The sequence below is a fragment of the Callorhinchus milii genome, unplaced genomic scaffold, assembly GCF_018977255.1.
Source record: "Callorhinchus milii isolate IMCB2004 unplaced genomic scaffold, IMCB_Cmil_1.0 Scaffold38, whole genome shotgun sequence".
NCBI classification, from domain to species: domain Eukaryota; kingdom Metazoa; phylum Chordata; class Chondrichthyes; order Chimaeriformes; family Callorhinchidae; genus Callorhinchus; species Callorhinchus milii.
Window position 1 is genome coordinate 192138 of NW_024704779.1, and position 1270 is coordinate 193407.

The following is a 1270-nucleotide window of genomic DNA, read 5'->3' on the forward strand; positions in this document are numbered from 1 at the left end:
GCACCTCCAATGTCGGCATTTAATTTTACCAATTGGAAGATTCCCCTTTATTTTTTAACCACTCACGTTTTGTGTTTATATTTTCTGCTTTACAACCCAGTGTGTTGTGTGAAATAATCTGGCGAACTCGTGGCGTAACTGTAACGCGTCCGACTGCCGATCGGAGGCTGGTGTTCAAAATCAAGTCGAAGTCAATGTCTTGATTCACGTTAATACGGAAACAACAGAGTGGATTGTCTCATCCACTCAATTCAAGGTTTCACCAAAGAAAAGCAACGCCATACGGCAGCTGTGTTTCTCACTGTAAAACAAAATAGGTGAAGATGTTTTGAAAACATTTACACTTTTATATTTCTTTCATGTTTTGAATAGTAAATAGAGTTTATCTCTACTCTACCTCAGCTTTATCTTCCAGAATCGTGTCCTAGTTATGTTTTGAGATGCTGATGAGTTACATCAGAAATAAACAATAAAAATGATTCAGAGCACGAATTGTTAATAATTTGTGCAGAAGATTTCCCCTCAAAGGGTCCCATCTGATGTACGGATCTAAAATAACTTTTATTTATAATTATGTGAAGGAAAACTTTCAGTGAGGTCAACTTTGCATTGGGCGAGTCTCCACCTCGCCTCTTCCACAGGTTATCACAATTCACAGTTATTATAAATGTGGAAACATTCCTACAAACAGTTGCACAACTATAATAACAGGGAGCAATATGCGTAGTCGGCAGGTATCCAACCTGCGCGGGAAGTTTCCCAATGGATTTCCAGTCCATATCCTTCACCACTCGGCCACGACGGCTGACTATTTAGCCAGGAACTGATTTGGAGAAAACCTTGCCTGCACCGCATTCCTTTGTTGTTATTCCCCTGATTATAATTGCCATTTAATTTGATTTCTTGAATTTCATATAGTGGGAGAGTATGTTATCAAATTGTCGAGACAACTCCAAGAACTTCAAAATATTTTTTTATAAACTGACAGGTGACAGAAATACAGTGTGTTTCTGCGGAATTTCTGCACCAATTTGCCCATAACAAATAGCCGTGCCTTGAATGTCTAATTTTCTCCAAGGAATTTTTGGCAACAACATAAAAAATAGTCTTGATTCACTTAACCGCCCACTATATGGTATGTTCATTTGTCGGGGTTGTGATGTTAGCTGGTTATCATCCAGCAGTTCCGTCGTCACACTCTGCAGTCCTCAATCATTTTCTTCCAGCCAAACCTGTCCAAACAGTCCCTGGAATTAAATAAACAGGCTCT